Below are 19974 nucleotides of genomic sequence, written 5' to 3'. Positions count from 1 at the left end.
ACTTCTTGGCTCCATGGCCATTTCTTTAACATTATAGTAAATGTAATTAGTATAACAAAAGCGCATTCTCGTTTACATGGAGAAACAACTTCTAAAAACAACCTTTACAGGACAGTCTTGATTATTTTTTTGATTACATTGAAAGGCATATTTCTACCTAATGAGCATTCACCAAAAGGTGATGTGCATAGTGCAGATTGTGAATGAGTCGAAAATTGTGCAATTTTCCCTAATTCAAGACATTGTTCACTGAAGCCTGCCATCTGCCACACGGATGTAAAAGTACAGCAACCAAGCTCTTTCATCTCAGCACTCAACTCATTTTCTGCTTTTAATGGTCAACAATAGCTTAATTAGACATAAGCTGCAACCTATATCTGCTGTGCATGTATGATCCTCCACTCTTATTTTGTACGAATCTCTCCATCCCTCTTTTATGTGTACCTTTAGTTATTTTGCCATTAGAATATCTGACTGTACACCAGGTGATTACCTTAACGGTACTAAAAAGCCTTGCAAATATTGGTTAGAGCAACAAGAAGCTGAACTCAAGCAGGCACATTCTTAATGCAAAATGCTACACTATACAGCATTATAAGATAGATGTAGTTACAGAGACTTCTGCTAACAGGTTTGACCAGGAGACCCTGCTTTCTGAATTTTATTCTAAGCTTTAGTGGACTGATGCTTCCTTGTTGATGGTTATAATACTCTTTGTGTGCCTTGCCAATTAGGAGTTTCTAAGTGTGAAATGTTCTAAATTTGAAATTAATTACCCTCCACCACAGACATTACCAGTCATCAAGGGGTTCTGTTACAATGGAGGCATTAGGCAGGAAGCCAAGGCCTTCCTGCGGCGCTGCCCTACAGCAAAAAAAAGGGCAGGAAAGGGCTGTATCTGTCAGATACGGCGCATGCCTCTCTTTTTCCCCAGCGGGGCACTCAATGGGCTGCCATGTGCCAACGCAGGCACCTTTGTGCCATGGTGCAAGGGTGCCTACATTGCATGGATGATTGTTTTTGTGCAGAAACTGGGAAACCTTCCTGCACATAAACAATCATAATAGGCTTTTTCCTTCTTCTATGTGTGCTGCAGAATGCACTTCAGTGGGTGAGGTCGCTTTTGGAAAAAGAAGTGAGTTCCCAACAACCGGAGTCAAAGAGGCTAGATATGCAGCACTGTAACATAGCTACTCAAATGCAATGCATTTTTACAAATGAGTAGAGCTGTATATTCTTATAATAGGGGTTTTCCGAAGTCAGAACACACCTGTAGCAAGAAAAGAAAATACGGCAGTTTTCAAGTAAATTCTGACAGCCAACTGTTAAAAAACACTTATCATCATTTGTCCATGTAATAATCGAAGAACATGTTATCTGTGGATATAGTGAACACTGTAATATTATATTCATGTATGTGTAGAGTGTATATAGTTAGAGCGCACCTGAAACCATCTACCTGCCGCCACTCGCCGCTGTCGCAGTTTTTATCTTCCTGGAGACCCTCCGAGCCTCGTGGGGTATTGCAGCCCTCTTTGCCTGTTCTCGAACTGCCCCTGCATCCTGCGGCCACGCTCCCACTGCCATCTGGGGAGCCGGCCGCCGAGTGGAGCGCAGGAGGACTACACCTCACAGCAGACCAAGCGAACCGCCTGGTCACTCGTCAGCGCCAGGAGGCGCGTAAAAATAGAGGCAGCCCTGCAGAGCGGGGGGAGCGCACCTGAAACCATCTACCTGCCGCCACTCGCGGCTGTCGCAGTTTGACTTCCTGGAGACCCTCCAAGCCTCGTGGGGTATTGCAGCCGTCTTTGCCTGTTCTCGAACTGCCCCTGCATCCTGCGGCCACGCTCCCACTGCCACCTGGGGAGCCGACCGCCGAGTGGAGCGCAGGAGGACGCAGGAGGACTACACCTCCCAGCAGACCAAGCGAACCGCCTGGTCACTTGTCAGCGCCAGGAGGCGCATAAAAATAGAGGCAGACCTCCCTCGCGGAACGCCGGGCGAAGCCCGGGCAAAGGGCGGGCCGTCTGTGGCTGTCCGAGGCCGATTATGGCTGGGCTGGGCCACCCCTCTGAGACTACGTTTTCCAGACAAGGTACTGTTCCGGTCTCTATGGCCTTTTGACTTCGTGACTTTAACTCACCCCCTGGATTTTGGGATTGTTTGCTTGCCTTTTTATGTGTCCAACTGAACGGCTGCTTGCATCGTCGGGATGGGGAAAAGGAAAACAATGGAAGGAGGGGCTGGTGACAAACAAGAAAGGGAAAAAGGTGAAAAAAGGCATTCACGGGGCAAGCAACTGCGTAATGGATTGAATTGATGGGTTGGTTTCTGAATGTGAGGAGATTCTAATTTCTGGTGTAGTAGGTCTGGAAGTGGGTGCAACACCAACCAAATATCCCCTCAATGTTCATGAAAAAATCAAAGCCACCAACCAATCCTATCACACACTTTGCCACTGCCGACGTCATAGTGCATATTGATTTCCCTACCCCGCCAGTTCAGGACAATGCCAATGTCGAGGATGTGAACCAAGCTGCGGACCCTGCTTACACTATTTCTTGTTCCAATAGATTTGCGATCCTTGAGCACATGACCGAAGGACAAATTACGCAGGGGCCGCTGAGCTGCCACGATTCGAGAGTTAACCCTATGGCAGAAAGATGTGGCTGTAACGAAACCAACTTAGGGCTACAGCTGAAAATAGAAACCCTGGAAAACGAGGTGGAACAACTAAAGAAAATGGTAGCAACCCTCCATTCCAGGCTCACACCACCGAAACCCACCCCCAGCCTACCAATTACCCCCACACCTCTTGCATCCTCTCTGCATAAGGATGCTTCTGTAAACAATCCACTGTGCAAATTACATTGCACTGGCAAAACCATTGCGCAGAGGGTACAAGAGTTAAGAAGAACTGCACCTCTAGTAGCCGCTCCCTCCGGGGATAGGAAAATGCAGGTATCCAGAAGCTATTGACCTACCGCATCCTGCACACCGGGGGGATGTAACATCCTCCGTAACCAGCCGCCCACTGGTGAACCAAACCGCCATCCCCTTCGGGACCCAACTATGGACCCTAGGGCTACAGTCTATATGGTAAAGGTGCCAAAACTCAAAGATGGCCAGAGTTATGAATCCACTGACTCTCTACGTAACAAAACGATTCACTGGCTATGCCCCATCAGAGGTTGTAGGTCTATAATACGCAAAGATATACAGGGTATCAGGAGAATCAGCCAGTGGAATTCAGCCCTAGACTGTATCGAGCTAAGGCTCAACTATCCCTTCCTTGCTGAAAATGTTTTAGCATTGGAGTTCCGCACCACAGCCCCCGACCATTCAATAATCTAATTGAGACACAAACCCGTCTGGCTGGAAACCGGCTCTGAGGGCAGAGTTGAATTCGGGGCAAGGGGAGACGGTTCTGGGTTGAACAAGGTTGATTGACTAGCCCACAACGATTCTGACCCCAATCCTATTATTTCATCTCGAACAAATTCGATTGATCTAGAGACCCCTGGGGACACTACATACCCTAGACCACCATCGACACACTATCCGATCTTGGACAATGCCCTCCATAGATCGGGCAGAATACACTCCATCCCCAGTGAAACAATAACTAATAACAATCCCATCTTGGTTTCCCTGAACGTATTATCATGGAATGTAGCAGGGCTAGAAAAGAAGCTTAAACTCCCAGAATGGCAAAACTTTGTGGGTAACCACGAGGTATGCCTTTTCCAAGAAACCTGGAGCCTAATCCCCTTACACAAAGTGGGCTATACAACATTCTGCATTCCTGCAACTAGTTCAGGCAGAGGGAGACCATCTGGGGGGTTAATAATCTGGATCAGTATTGCCCTCAACTGAGCAATCACTGCCCATCCTGGCCAGTCTAACAACATTTTGCATTTGACAATTAAAAATATACCCAATGGCCCGCAACTTGAGCTTTTTAACATCTATGCCAGAGGTTCCCAAAGGGCTCGGATGTCCCCAGTCATTTCGACATTGGGGAGTATGTTGGAAAGAGCACCGTCTCAATCCAATGTGGTGGTAGCTGGGGATTTCAATGCGACCTTTGAGCCTCTTGGCTTGGATGTTCAAGAGGGAATTGCTGAAGAGGATGCTAAATGGGATATTCCGCCCCTCACCATAGATCCAATTAAAAGATGGTCCCAGCGAGCTATTCAAATAAATGCCCTGGGGTTGCAGTATGACCTAAGGGTCATGAATGGGAGGACCCGTTCCGACCAACATGGTGCATACACTTTCAACCAGATATGCTCCCCCTCTAGAATAGACTACATACTCCTGGATGTTCGCCTATGGCGTAACCTTATTGACATGGAAGTTGTAGCCTCTTTGGACAGCGACCACAACCCACTTTGCATGCAGTTAAACAACATTTGGCAGCAGTGTGGACCTAAGGTATACAATCACCCACTAATGGCAAGCAGAGAGGTAATCCCTTCAAATTGCAAGCGACACCTGAAATGGCATAAAATCTCCCAACAAGAGGAGAAATTATCACGCATTAGGGAGGAAGTAGTTGCCAAGAGCATTGAATTGACAACACTTTATGGTGTTGGGGAGGAGCAGACTATATCAAATTTTAAGAACTTTTATCAAGTCACGATAGATAGGCTTAGTTCTTTTTTTATTTTGGAAGGGAACCCAGCAAAGAGACAAGTCTTTAAAAAACATAGTAATCCTTGGTATTCCAAAAAATGCAGGGAAAAACGTGCAGAGATAGGGTCCAGTATAAGGGCAAAGGACCCAATCGCTGTCAAGATTGCAAGGAAAGAATATACGAGGGCTTTGATTGAGGCTAAAAGAATATGGGAGGAGGCTCATTGGCAGGAACTGAAGGAAGCATCGTTGTTGAAGGATTCCATTTTATTCTGGAGTTTGATTAATCGTAGGGATAGGAAATTAGAGGACCCAATGCCAAATCATATTACCTGTCTTCAGTGGCATGAGCATTTTTCGAACCTCTACCGAGGCGAAGCTTGTTCAGAGCCCCCAACAATCGAACCTGCCCCTGAAGCTGGCGAAGAACAGGAACCCCTTGATAAATTTGACATTCATAAGGTCGAGCTAGCAATAAATAATATTGCCCCTGGAAAGGCAGCAGGCCCTGATGGTCTTCCAGGGGATTTGCTTCTACACGACCCCATACCGTGGGCTCAGTTCATTCTTCTTGTTATGAACATGATAGCTAGAGAAGCTGATGTTCCAGACTCCTGGAAAGGAGCCGAGGTAGTTCCAATTTTTAAAAAGGGGAGTAGAGAGGACCCCGCCAACTAACGGCCAATCAGTTTGATTGACGTGATACAGAAGGTGGCTGGCAGGGTCCTTCTCTCAAGAATTAGAACCTGGATGGACGAGGGCAACATCCTTTCATACTTCCAGGCAGGATTCAGGCAGAAGGTGTGCATGATGGACCAGGTCCTTAGGTTCTTCATGATCTATTGGAAGTCAGTTACCCTGGGGAAAGGGAGTTTATACCTGGCTTTTATAGATCTGAGGACGGCTTTCGACCTGGTCCCTCGTGACAAACTCTGGAAGGTGATTGAGCGCCTGGGCATGCCACCTTATAAAAACTTTTTATAAAGACTATTTAAAAAGATTACACTGTGATAACTATGCAAGGATTAGATGGGGAACCCAAGGGGAACTGACTGAGAGGATCGTGGTAAACAGAGGGGTACGTCAAGGGTGCGTGCTGGCCCCCACCCTATTTTCTTTATTCATCAATGGGGTGGTGGGCCACCTTAACAAGGAACCAGCAGATGCCCCAAGACTAGAAGGGGAGAAGACACCCACCCTTCTGTTTGCTGACAATACCCTTTTAATTTCAAAGTCACCTGCCGGCCTCCAGAAACTGCTCAACAAATTTGACTTATTTTGCAAGGAGCAGGGGTTAACCATCAACACTGATAAAACCAAACTGATGACCATAAATCCGTCCAAACGTTTTAGGAATAACATCTCCCTAAACAAGGTCCCTCTCGACGGGGTTGACTCGTTTGATTATCTAGGGATTAGAATTTCAAAAGGTATGAAGTAGGCTGCCCACCTAGATAAGATGCATCTAAATCACAAACGGGTGTCCGGGGCCATCATCAGGGAACAGAATCTTTCTGTGAGTAGGCCGGTTGCCCCGGCGCTTGCTATTTACAAGGGGAAAGCACTACCCTCGGCCCTTTATGGAGCAGAACTGTGGGGAATGGAGACACTCGGAGATTTAATCAAGTCTGAGAACACATTTTCAAGATCCATTACCTCGCTCCCTGCCTCAACCCACCTGAAACCCTTGTTTTATGACACAGGTAGAAGGAACATACAGGACATTGCCAAACTCCGTCCCTTGCTTTACTGGGTCCGCCTAAAGAGGTCCGCAGAGCTGTCCAACTATGCCAGGGCCTTCGAAAAACTATTGACCCTTGACTCAGGGCACAGGATAAAATGGCTGGCGGACCTCAGCCACCTCACTGGCCTTATCGGGCTAAGTGAGGCTTGGGCCCCCCAGACACCCCCCTCCAAGCTGGAGCTTAAACGTGCTTACTGGGAATGGGTGTCGAAACGTGATCAATCTTCCCAAAAGCCAGGGAAATTAACAGAGAGTTTCTTTGAGCACAAAAGCACCTGCAGTGTGGAACCCTACCACGATTTTATCCAGGTACCCAGGGATAGATCCCTGTATATCCAGATGAGATTTGGAACCCTGCAAGTTAACAGCTTTATTCACAATGGAAAGGTCCTAATCATGTCCCGGAACCCTGCCCTAGTTGTGGCCACCCTGAGGAGTCAATTGCCCATCTGTTCCTGGCATGCCCGGCATACAAAAACGCCAGAGAAAAGTGGCTCAAACCAGCATGCAGGGCACTGGGCTTTATGAGCCATATTGCGGCCCTGCGTATCCTGAAAACTGATACCTCCTCTTTGACAATTGTTTGTGGTGTGGCCAAATTCCTTGGGCATGCCTGGTTAATCAGACAAAAGTACAGTGACAATTGCAAGGCAATTACAACTGCCTAACAAGGAACCTTGATTTTGGTCCAGTGTATTTGCCGCAAGTCGGGGAACAACATGGGTCGTAACCTTCCTTTCTTCCGTAATGGAAATCTCTGACCTATGGACTTACTACTATTTTAAAGACATGATGTGATATTTTTCTTTTCTGTTTTACTTTTATGACATTTTACTATTCGTGCGAAATTTCCAACTGTTTTAAAAAAAATTGCCTTATAACTTTTTATATTCTGTAAAATGCTTTTATGATAAATCTTTTATCGTATAAAGCCTATCATCATCTGTATATATTTAGACCTAGCTAAGTTTTCTTTTGTCTTTAGCGCCTCTTGTGACATGTCCATGTGAGTGATGTGTTTTATCTAGGACCCGATCAATATTGTGACCTCATGCCCCTGTACAACTATAATCAATACATATCCCTTTCATGGCATAAGAATCAGAGCCATATTCCAGTAACTCGCCTCTGCCGTCCATGACAGTCCATGACACAGCACAAGCCACTTCCTTAGATTCCTAGATAGCACACCGAGTTATTTCAACATACCAAACCCCCAGCAACCTGGGAAAGCCCTGCTTGCTTTGTTTTGATTAGTAATAGAACTCCTGCGAGCACTGTAAGAACGACAAGTTATAGTGACATCTTTATTGACGTCTTATGTCCAAAAACTTACGTCAAACCCGGCACCTTTCAGGTATAAATATACCAACGTTGCCTTAAGCAAGCACACGGTGGTAGTGAATACTGGAGAAGAACAGCTGTCCCCTTGCAGAGAGCCCAGCAGATGCGAGAAGCCCCTGGACGCTGCCCCTCCTCCTTGACGCGCTGAGAAAGACGCTGTCTTTTTCTCCTGCCGAGAAAATCCAGCTCCGGCGTTTCCAGCCTACCCTTGCGGTTGATTGGGATATTGGGTCCTAAGAAGGAGATACCAGACCTCCTGCATTCTATTCCAGAGGTACGGTGCTGACTAAACCCTTAGAGAGAATTCTTGAAACAAACTCTTGGCAAAACCAACTTAACTTAAATTGCTACTTATTTACTCCCTCCCATGTATTAGGCTTAGGTCAGGTACACCGGGGTAGGCGTAGTTAGAAGCACCAGTTGAGGTCATTAGCCAATGTATATATGAATGTATATATTTTATTCATTTTAACTATCTTATGGCTAAGAAACCATATCAATGCTTTTACAGTATTATTTCGTAATACTCCTTTTACTGTACCCACTTTTCATAATAACAAGTCTTGCAATTGTGGCAATTCATTTCTCTTACATGAGAAGGAAGACTGCTCAATAAATAATATCTTTTATTGAAAACGCCCGTCTCTTCATTCTCTGCACTCTGGTGAAAGTAAATCTGCACATCTGACTGAGTGAAATAACTGTCTATTGTTTCACACAACTCTAAAGATTGACTCTTATTCTGAGGAGCAAAGTTGTCATGTTTATGCGGTTGTCGGAAGCTGAATCCCTTCTTGTCTGAGCCAGGGAAGCTGATCACTTCCTATTCAGTCAAGAAAGTTTCCAGTGACCTCTGAGCTAGCTGTCGCAAACCTAAATTAAGTCTAACATAGTCAGCAGAGACCTAGAAGACCGCAGTCCTACGTCTACACTGCTGTTTATGTTATTCCAATGCGCAGGGCCTATAGGGAAAATAGGAACTACACTACATGAGCAGCCACAAGATAACCTAATACCAATTTTGACACCATGGCACAACAGCTCTCCAACTTCCACTTTCAACCACCTTGTTACAACCAATGCCTCTCACCTAAAACATGTGGTGGTTTCACTAGATATATGAAAATATTGAGAACAAACTATTGCAATATGCAAATATCATGAACAAAATATTGGGAATAAAATATTCTACTTACATAATTTGTATACAAACTATACAAATATCGAAACAAAAATATTGTGGACCAGAATATCGTCAAAAAACAGGTAAGTATAGGGAATTCACACCATCCAGCATTATATTTTATTTCATTGCGACAACAAAGCCTAAAATATTAATATCATAATTAAATTTTAAAAATATTATAAAAATTAAATTAAAACTACACATATTTGCTTTCAACATTTAAAACATTATATATTAAATAAAACGATATTACATTAGCATTATGAATGATTTTAAATATATACGGCAGGGAATTCTATTCTGCATGCCAAAAGTTCTCATCCTAATCATCTAATTCCAAGCATTCTCTTTGGGGAGTTTCTAAGAATCCGCCAGATTTGCAGTTCCGAAGGTGACTTAGAGATATGCCAAAATGAAGCATTTCAACGTTTTAGTTCACGGGTTACAACAGTAAGGACTTGAAAATAGCTCTTAGTAAAGCAAACAGTCACACAAGAGAAGTTTGCCTTCAGGGCCCTTCTAAGGCAAGTGCCCCAGTGCCCACTGCCCCAACTCACGCAACTGCTACTCCTGATGAAGTTTGGATGATTACCACTTTCAGCAGACAGGAAAAACAGATTGGGAAAATAATCTATACCCATTGGCCAATAGTCCTGACTGATGTGACTCTGTCTCAGACCTTATCAGAATTACCTTCACTGACTTTTAGGTGTGCTCCCTCTATGAGGGATGCACTGGGTAAGAGCAGTCCGGAAGTCAGCCCCTCCACTACCTGGTTGTCCACCAATACTGGATTCCTTGAGCGCAGCTCCAGTAAAGCATGTAAATTTAGTGTCAACACCAGGGAATACACCACTGCTTTTGACAATAACCCAATCAAAATTCAGGGACATTTTACATGTCATACTGACCACACAGTTTATGTATTGGAGTGCACTTGCAGGCTCAATCATGTGGAAGCACTTATCCCCAAGTGTATAACAGAATGCTCCAACATCTGCGTGCAGTGGTGTTCTCTGACCCGAATTACCCTGTGGCTCGACACATAAAACGTGTCCATCAAAATAATCTCAATTATTTAAAGTGTAATTGTGGCTGTCGCTAAATCTATCCGTGGGTGCAATAGATAAAAACAACTTTGACAACTTCAGTCCTATTTTATCCTGCAGCTAGACACTCGGATGCCCAATGAGCTAAACACGGGGGAAGACTTACATATTTTTCTATAGCTTTGTGCTATGTAATTTCTTGTTGCTAGCCATATGCCAAGGTAACATTCTAGCCTAGCTATTATTTGCACTATATTGAGGGAAGGGTTTGTGGTTGTATGGATACTCTTTCAGGTGATTTCATATACATATTATTTCTTTCCTCCCAAACCATGTCCTTGTTTTAGTCTGTATCTTTATTGAGGCGCTCATGGTGCACTTGCACTTTATTATGTACAAGAGTGCTTACCTGTGGCTTCAAAGATGTAAATGCATTTTTATTTTAGGTTTCTTCATACAATTTCTTTGTCATTTGCACATTTTTGTTCTAGCACTTCAACAATAGCACTTTGGGTTGTGATCAATACTGGAGCATGAGCACTTTTACATCTATTTATTGTGAGGTTTTATTTATAAATTCTGTTCATTAACTGTCTATGACTTCTAGGATTCGGCAATTTCAACTTACAACTATGGTTTGATTTTAATACACTTTGTATTTGCTATTGCCTTTATATTGTTACACATGACTCAGGATTCTTTAAAATCTCATTGTATCAAGTTTGGTTTTACAAATATCACTGTATTTATTGTATCCAGCGTAGTGATTCAGTATCATGTTAAAGCTTTTGCCCTTGTTTATCGCTACGGGTGAGGTTTTGTTCAACCAATTAAGGTTGTGTTTCATGTCACTACTTAAACTCTTTGATTTCACCAGTGCCTCATGTGATCAAGATCGTGGAAACATGGTCGATACGAGTCACTAGCTTTGGCACTAGTAATGAACTGACTTTATGCTATGAAACTGACCTCTGAAAATAAAGCACTGCATTTTTTAAAATTTACACTTTGAGGTTCGTATCTGCTGTCTCCGTATCGTTGGATGTGGTGAGCCAGGAGCAGGTCTCTACATATATATGTATATGTGTCTGTATATATGCTCCAGATGGTCCTCTGTGTTTGGGTGCTTCAGTGTTCTTCCTTTCACAGGCATGCTAAATTCCTGCGGCTATTCTGTGTTGCTGAAATATGCTATAAGTTTTGTTGCTGCTCGAAACTAAAAACGAGTCGCATTCTCAAAATCAAGACCGAAACACAGCGGCCATTTGTTTGCCACTCTGTGACTTCATGCATTAGATGAAGAATCAATCCTGATCTTGAGAGTGTAACTTGTTTTTTAATTTGGGAGGAGCAACAAAATAGATAAATATTATTATATATAATATATATATATATATATATCCAAAACTCAGAGTTAGCTCAAAGAGAATTGCCACAGAGAAGATTGTCACTTTTAAAGATGAGGATGGCAATCGCATGTCCATCAAAATTAGGCAGCTCAACTCGTTTAAAACAAAAGTTCTTGATCAGGAGCCTTAAGAACATGACAACAGCTGCGGAGAGCACCCATTTGCTTTTATTAACGGTCCCGTCCCAATGAGCGTGTTACCTGCCTTGTTCAGGTGATATGAATTCAGGTCTTAGTAGTGCTCTGCATACTAATCAGTCCAAGTTGGTGCTATTGTCTGTCCCAATATTGCCCCGAAGAGAATGGCCACAAGGACAGTTGTCCCTTTTAGAACTGAGGATGGCAACGCAGACACTTTCACATGTCCAGCAACATTAGGTGGCTCAACACATTTCAAACAAAAGTTCTTGATCACAAGCCTGAAGACTAAGAACACAACATGTCCATGTTGGTGCTGTTGTCTGTCCCAATATTGTCCATACAAAAACCCCAGTGGGTAGATGCAACACTGAATGGTGAATGTGCTGTCTTTCATGCTCCTCCAGCCTGAGCATTGCAAAACTAGATCGGCACCCGGCAATCCGGAGGTGGATCTGTGCTGCCTGGATTGCCGGGTGCCAATCCAGAATGTTTATCTACCCACTGGAGATGCAGAGCACTACTAGGATCAGAATTCATAGCGCCTGAACAAGGCAAGCAACACGCCCACTGGGGCGGGCCGTTAATAAAAGCAAATGGGTGCTCTCCACAGCTGTTGTTGTGTTCTTAGGCTTCAGGCTCACGATCAAGAACTTTTGTTTGAAACGCGTTGAGCCACCTAATATTGATGCGAAAGCTTCTACTTTGCCATCCTCAGCTTTAAAAGGGACAACCTTCTCCATGGCCATTCTCATTGGGGCAACTCTTAGTTTTGTACATATATATATATATATAAATATGAATGAACAAAATTCCCAAGTTTATGAGTGAGCACTCGACAGTTCTCAGCCCTCCGGCAGTGTGATGCAACCTGCTCTCCTGCTCTGAATTCTTTAGTTAAGCCAACGCGTTTCACAGCATTCAGCTGCTTCTTCATGGGCTGCTCCAAACACAGAATAAATCACGCATTCATTACCATTTCCGGCTTTTTTATTTCATTTACATGCTCGCCCTTGAGGGGTGTGTACTGAAAAGCAAGTTCATTTTGATGCATGATGGACTTTTTAGTTCCCAAATGCGTGCAAAAATAAATATCACTTGTAGTAAGTTCACTGTGTGTTTGTTTATAAAAGCACAATATTTCAAACCTTGAGTAGGTGTCAGTGCGTTGTAGCAGGCTAAATTTGCATATTGAGTCCTGTGCTGTTTTCATCACGAAAAGTTCGGAATCTCAGCCTCTTTCAACTGGTTTAGCACTTTCCTATCCAGCTGAAGATGGTGCTCTCTCCACGGCAGGGAGGCCGTGTAGAAAATGAATGAAAAAAGTTCCCAAGCTTATGAGTGAGCACTCGACAGTTCTCAGCCCTCCGGCAGTGTGATGCAACCTGCTCTCCTGCTTTGAATTCTTTAGTTAAGCCAACGCGTTTCACAGCATTCAGCTGCTTCTTCATGGGCTGCTCCAAACACAGAATGATTCACGCATTCATTACCATTTCCTGCTTTTTTATTTCATTACATGCTCGCCCTTGAGGGGCGTGTGCTAAAAAGCAAGTTCATTTTGATGCATGATGGACTTTTTAGTTCCCAAATATGTGCAAAAATAAATATCACTTGTAGTAAGTTCACAGTGTGTTTGTTTATAAAAGCACAATATTTCAAACCTTGAGTAGGTGTCAGTGCGTTGTAGCAGGCTAAATTCGCATATTGAGTCCTGTGCTGTTTTCATCACGAAAAGTTCGGAATCTCAGCCTCTTTCAACTGGTTCAGCACTTATATATATATATATATATATATATATATATATATATATACACCAACGAAAGAGTTGCCCCTGTGAGGTAGACCGCAAAGGAAACATCAGCCTCAAAGATGACGAAGGCAGCTTGTGGAAAATGCTGCCTTTATTTATCAAGGCTTTTCAAGATCACTCCCTTGCTCACGAGCCAAACAAGCAAAGACAGCAACTGCAACTCAGTGAGAACACCTGCATTCAAATTATAGTCCTGCCTATGATGACCTTCAATTCAGTCAAAAAAAGCTGTGCAGCTAGGCCCTAACTCCCCTTTTCCACCATGGATTTCTTGAAAAACAAATGCAATCAACATTAGACTGTGCCAGCAGTGTTCCCAGACTCCAAAACCCACCCACAAAAACCTGGAAGCCCACCAAACAGCACCCCAAAGACAGGCAAGTGAGCAAAAACGCAAAAAGGTTTTCACCATGGATTCGGTGCAAAACACTTGATTCCAATATTACACCTTCTGAGCTATGCCCCCAGACCCCTGCAGCCACCCGCAAAAAAATTCAGAACACCCCCAAACAGGCAAAAAGCAAAAATGGGCCTACCTTCAATTCAGTTCAAATACGCTGTGCAGCTAGGCCCTAACTCCCCTTTTCCACCATGGATTTCCTGAAAAACAAATGCAATCAGCACTAGACTGTGCCAGAAGTGCTCCCAGACCCCAAAACCCACCCCAACAACCTAAAAGCCCCCCAAAAAGCACCCCAAAGACAGGCAAAAGTGATCAAATGTGCAAAATCTTTTTCTGCTCCCATTTTTCTCCAAACCACTTTTATCCGGTATTTGACCTTCACAGCAATGCCCCAGACCCGTCAACTCACCCGCAAAGAAGTAGAACACCCCCACAAGTGCAGCAGAGTCTTTCTTCATTGGGCGTAATCCAGCCCTCTGCTTTGAGGGAAATAGGAGTTTGGAGGAGGAGGACAGAGGAGCATGTTCTTGTGAACTTGTGAACCGGAGGAATGCAGACTGCAGCACCTTCAAATCAATAAGCAAATAAGTGAAGACAGTTCTGCTGATGGGCTTGTTTTTGTGATTAGGTGATTAAAGTTTTTTTATATAGATTTTGCAAAACAAAGAAAGACAGACACACAGGAATAAAAGTGAATAAGGACGAAAAAGAAAGTTAGTGATTCATTGACTCATTTTCAGGGATCGGTGTCAGGGAAGAAGAGCTTGTCCTCAAACTCTGCAAATTCAGACGGGAGTAGGTCAGTTAACAGAGAAGAACTTCCCTCATCTAAGTTGGTGTCCTCCTCGTCTTCTTCCTGCGTGCATTCTCGTATTTTGTAATCTGGTGGTATGAGGTGCTGATTCATCTTGATCATTGTTAACCTCTCCACATTTTTGGGCGAGAGGCGGGTCCTTTTGGAAGTCACAATGCAACCAGCAGCACTGAAAACACGTTCAGAAGACACGCTTCGTAGTGGGCAAGACAAGTAATTTATAGCCAGGTTGGTGATCTCTGGCCACACATCTCTTTTCCCATGCCAATACGCCAATGGGTCATCATGAACATAGACCTCTGTTGAGTCATTCAGATAGTCCTGCACCATCGACTCAAGGTTCTCCAGGGTTCCTCCACTTTGCTTACTTTTTTCTGGGACCGTTTGAGAAGCAAACCCAAGCTGAGTTATCCAATCCTCTTCTTCACACAATGTTACTGTTGTGTCTGGTGCAGATGATACGGTTGCTGGTGTCTTTAACGGCTGAGAGGGAAAATCACTCACTTCTGCCACAGCCACAGATGCAGAAGTGGATTTTTTTGACTACGGATGGCCTGCTGAAGCTGATGTACTGCCTTTTCCTTAAATTTCCTGCTGTTCTCTTTCAAACCGACTGGCTGACACAACTAGCCAATGTTTGTACTTTGTAACATCTGCGTCATCAAAAGGAAAGAATACTCTGTCTGCCACTGCCTTTTTGTACCGTGGATCCAGAATAGTAGCACAAATGTAATGCTGTTCTGTGTGGATCTTTTGAAGACGTTCATCGCAAAGTAAGCGCTGTAATAACTTCTTCGCCAACTCAAATGCTTGTTGCTTTCCATCCTTTTGATACAAAGAAGACACCGCCTTCAGTTGGTGCTCTAGCATGCGCTACAATGGGATAGCTTTTCCCAAATTACAGTCCTCCCTTCTGACTGTACGCGTGAAGACCGCAAAAGGGTAAAGCATGTCTGTCAGGCTTTTAACTAGCTTCCATTGCTCCACCTGTATCCTCAGGTCCATCATAGGTGAACCCAGTGTAAATAAATACTGATCGACTACTGCATACTGCTCATACAGACGCTCAAGCATGTAGAAGGTTGAGTTCCAACGTGTTACCACCTCCTGGATGAGTGCTTTCACTGGCAGTTTACGTTCATGTTGCAGGCACCTCAGCTGCTTCCGGGCCTGAAAAGAATGGTTGAAATGTGTGCACATTCTTCGGCAGGTGGTCAGTAACTCGCACACTGGACTTTCTTCACTCAAGAATATTTTAACAACCAGGTTTATACAGTGTGCCAAACACGGCACTCTGAAATAGTTACCCTTAACCATGGCCTTAACTACATTGGCGCCATTATCCGTGGAAACATAACCAATCATGCGTTTTCTTGGGGACAGCCATTGAGACCTTTGTGTTAAACTCATGCAAAATGTTTTCTCCTGTATGACTTTTCTCCATGGCAAACATGGCTAGTGTTGCATTTTTCCGAGCAGCTTTAAAAACTTTGTCCGGGTCAACACCTGCGGTTAGCTTTGCTTTAACCCCTGAAAAAGAGACTCAGTGTTTAGTGATGCACATGTAATCAACGGCTTGGCAACTAGTCCACATGTTTGTTGTCAGATGTATAGTGTGAACAGCACTCTTCTGCAAAGCTGTCCCAATCACCTCCAGCACATCTTCATGTAGTGCTGGAACCGCAACTCTGGCAAAATAGAACCGGCTAGGAACCTTCCATTCAGGGCAGAGCGTTGCCACTAATTAAAAAAAACACCCCTTCCACAAAAGAAAAAGGGAGAAGGTCCAGTGCTAGCATTTTAGCCAGCTTAGTGTTATACAGACACCCCGTTGGGTGGTTGCGTTCAAATGACGCATCTGAAAACAACATGCTTCTAATGGTTGGCTGGACCATTTTACGGGATGATGATGACTTCTTCGACCCAGTTACGCTCGGTGATGATGAACTTTTTCGCATTGGTGTTTCACTCTCTCCCACACTCTTAGTGTAGCTCAAATATCTTGCAGGGGGTGTGCTGCTGACAGGGGTACTGGGTGTAAGTGAAGAAATGTTTGACGCTTCTTCCTCCTTATCATCATCAGATGAAACATCAACAGATACAATTTTTTGACTTGTAATTCGGGCTGCCTTGATCTCCTTTCGGTGCGCATGCCATTTGACAGTGTGCTGTCTCTCAAGATGACCTCTCTGGCCTCAGGTACCATAGTTGGTATCAAGTTTACCACGACTAACTCGAAGCTTACAAATGGTACAAATGGCTATGTTTTCCCTTGTTGGGCTAACACTAAAGAATTCCCACACTGCGGACTTCAAATGTCTGTGGGGGGCGGAGGAGGCGATACTGGGAATGCTAATGCCAGATGAAGTGGAGGATGTGTGTTGCCGAAATTTACTACATTGTGCACTTACAGCGCCACTAATTGAGGAAATGGAGGTCGAGGGGCCATTTTGAAGCCTGGCTTCAAAATGGCCCCTAGACACCCAACACATGGCCAGGCCCTGCCTGTACCAGTCCTCAAAATGGCCCCCACCCACATGGACAGGCCCCATCAACACCCCAATAAATCAAAAACACACAAAAAGTCACCATAATCCAATGCCATCCATGCCCTCCATGATGTTTACATTAAAGAGACCCCACAGAAAGACTCAGAATATGCACCACTGAGTACCCCTGGGCAAAAGGCCCCAACAGCAACCCAAAAATCGAAAAACACACAAAAATCACCACAATCCAATGCCATCCATGCCCTCCATGATGTTTACAATAAAGAGACCCCACAGAAGACTCAGTCCATGCACCACTGAGTACCCCTGGGCAAAAGGCCCCAACACCACCCCAAAAAATTGAAAAACACACAAAGATCACCACAATCCAATGCCATCCATGCCCTCAATCAGGTTCAAATTCAAGACACCCCACAGAAAGACTAGGCCCATGCACCACTGAGTACCCCTGGGCATAATGGATGAAAGCATGACAGACTGGGTGCAGGCCTATGGCACAACAAAGCACACTGCCTGGCTTCAAAATGGCCCCTAGACCCCCACCACATGGCCAGGCCCTGCCTGTACCAGTCCTCAAAATGGCCCCCACCCACATGGACAGGCCCCATCAACACCCCAAAAAATCGAAAAACACACAAAAATCACCACAATCAAATGCCATCCATGCCCTCCATGATGTTTACATTAAAGAGACCCCACAGAAAGACCCAGTCCATGCACCACTGAGTACCCCTGGGCAAAAGGCCCCACTGTGGTATTGGGTTCTCCAGGCCTACATACTCCGCAAAACCCTCTACACCATAAAACAGACGTTGGCACGGAAACTGGAAAATGCAAAAGACAAGTTTATTAGGACCCCATGGGGTGGTGGTACATTCCTACAGCACCCTTCGACAATACAAGAAGTATCACACTGAACATCGGTGCGAGGCTTCTTTTATACAGTTTTACAGTAATAAAAAAAGTAGGCGGAACACATTTACTCAGTTTAGGTACATATAGGGTCATTTTTGGAACACAGCCAACTCATGGGAGGAGTTACAACACCGCTGGTCAGTTTGGAGTACATTCCTAAGCGATGACTGTCCACTAGTACAGAGGGTTTAACTGTGCATGTGCGAGCTTGACCAATACTAAAAATAGCCTGTTGCTGGGCAAGTTTAAGTGGTCAGTGGTACAAAGAAAGGACAAAAGGGCATGCTGACCGCGAGGCAGCGCGTTCATATAAAATGGACGCCAGTGTTTTCAAAATGGCATCCGAACACCATAGTCAAGTAAAGGGGAAATTCGTGTAGCAAAGCTTAACGCTAACCCGATCACCGTCAAATTACGACAGACGACCCTTTTAGCGTTTAGCTGAAGCTACCTCATAGTGGACATAATCAGGGTATTCATCATCAATATCAATGGACATAATATTTGCTACTTCTCTATGAATCATTTGTTCATTCTTGACAATAGCTTGTTTGGATGGGATACAAGCAGAAAGGCACATGGAACATAACATAGGGCCACATTGAATGCAGAGACATAGAAAAACCAGTATCCCAATTATTACACATAGGATTGTCAGCAACTTCCAACCCCAAGTACTAAGTAACGTCCAAAACCACCCCGAAAATGTCCAGGTACCATTATCAGGATGTATCTCAGCAGCTATCTTATGTAACTTAGAAATTGCATCATATACAGAGGGCAAATTATCTGGCACGTACACACAGCAACTACTTCCGATAATGCGGCATGCACCCCGCGATCAGCTAATACTACGTCTAGAACCATTCGGTTCTGGAGCATTACAATTCTGGTAATTTGAAGTTCCTCAGTCAAATTCCCTAAAGCAAAAACTGTCTCATTAGCAACAGCTTCTACAACACGGGTCAGTCGTCTTATTTTTCTGCTATTTAAAGCAGCTCCAACAAATGAGAAAAGACCTAAATTAAAATCGACATACTGCTGCAGAGAAGTATCAGTCTGGTCTATATCATCGAGAGCTAATGCTCTCTTCACTCTATTCAGTATAAAATCATGATACAAAACGAAATCATTATGGTACATAGGTGGGGCAATAAACACAGGTGGTAGTACAAAGGATATATAACATGTTCCTAACCACCCTATAGGGAGACGGTGATAACCTTTATTTCCACAGATAAAGTAAGTGTTTCGTGAAGCCACAAAGGTGATACCATTTGGAGTGTCACAGGTGACAGTAGTGTTACATTCACTTCCTCCTACTGGGATTGTATCTTTCTTTCGGACACACAGATCAGCTTTCGTATCAATGACTGTATTTACATGCAGGCTGGACATATTTACATTTCTTTGGTTAGTATAAATTCGAGGCGAAGATACATTATCTGGTCGATATTCTTCCCATTCAAATTTAGTTCCTTCAGCTTGTGGATAACCATCTCGGTCATTAAAACAGACCTTATTAAGTCGGAAAAGTAGTCCACCTTTTGTCAGCCATCGCAAAGTGAATAGAAGAGTATACCAAGCATTACAAGAACCATTGTGAGAGAATGGGAGTGGGATAAGTGGAGTGCCTCCTTTCTTTTGATGTCCAGGCAACATCCCACATACCCAACAGTTCTAAGTGTTCGTCATATTATGGGTGTGATGCAGAATCTGGATTAAACTATTATTCAGATAAGTCTGTCTGTGGCGTTCTTCATGATAAGGCAAAGTAAAATGAAAATGTTCGGATGGAATTGGGGTAGTTGGCAATAAATGTTCTCTTGCAGGCACCAGTAGTTCTACCACCCAAGCTATTACTGCTATCACCACAATTGTCATAACAAAGAGTACTGCACCAAGAATTCTTTTATTTCACATTGTAGAAGATACCATAGTTCAACGTTCAAAATGTCTCAAAAAGAAAGCAACTAAAAAATAAAAATATGAGTGCTGATCTCCGAGGTAGCCGT

The sequence above is a fragment of the Lissotriton vulgaris genome, chromosome 2_1, assembly GCF_964263255.1.
Source record: "Lissotriton vulgaris chromosome 2_1, aLisVul1.2, whole genome shotgun sequence".
NCBI classification, from domain to species: domain Eukaryota; kingdom Metazoa; phylum Chordata; class Amphibia; order Caudata; family Salamandridae; genus Lissotriton; species Lissotriton vulgaris.
The sequence above is the reverse complement of the archived record's forward strand: the minus strand, read 5'-3'. Positions refer to the sequence as shown.